This window comes from Aptenodytes forsteri, unplaced genomic scaffold (assembly GCF_000699145.1).
Source record: "Aptenodytes forsteri isolate BGI_AS27 unplaced genomic scaffold, ASM69914v1 Scaffold12, whole genome shotgun sequence".
NCBI lineage: Eukaryota > Metazoa > Chordata > Aves > Sphenisciformes > Spheniscidae > Aptenodytes > Aptenodytes forsteri.
The window spans coordinates 869,658-870,443 of NW_008794161.1; positions in this window are offsets into that span (position 1 = coordinate 869,658).

Consider the following 786-nt stretch of genomic DNA (forward strand, 5'->3'; position numbering starts at 1 on the left):
GGGGGGGGGGTGGGGGGTGTGCACGAGTGTGTGTGGGTGTTTGTGCATACATGTGCAACTGTGTGCATGCAAGTGTGTGTGTGCACACGTTTGCAAGTGTGTGCATGCATGTGCAGCAGCTGGGACACCCCACACCGGGGCAAGGACCACTCTGCTGGGCGAGACCCTGCTGGGGAGGGCCCTGCCAGGGACCCTCCAGGAGACAGGAGGGGCGGCCCCAGGCTGGGGACATGCACCCTGGCACTGGCACGCAGCCCCACCAGCCTTGGCACCAGCCGCGCCCCCGGTCCCCCCCATCGTCATCCCCCGCCAATTTTGGGCAGCTTCAGGCAGCCCCAAAACTTCTCCCCTCACTGCGGTGGCTGACAGCCCTGCGAGGTGACAGCCTGGCGAGGCAGGGGCAAAGCTCGCCACAGCAAGAGCCGGCAACCATCTTGGGACTGAGCCGACTCGGGGCTCGTCTGCGTGGCACCCGCCTTCACACGTCAGCACCCACTGGAGACAGTTTCGCTTCCTTTTTTTGGCCCCCCCTTTGAGTTTCTGATTGGAGATTGTGGCGGGGCTGACAGCCCTGCGAGGTGACAGCCTGGCGAGGCAGGGGCAAAGCTCGCCACAGCAAGAGCCGGCAACCATCTTGGGACTGAGCCGACTCGGGGCTCGTCTGCGTGGCACCCGCCTTCACACGTCAGCACCCACTGGAGACAGTTTCGCTTCCTTTTTTTGGCCCCCCCTTTGAGTTTCTGATTGGAGATTGTGGCGGGAGTAAATTTAGCCAGGGGAGGGGAT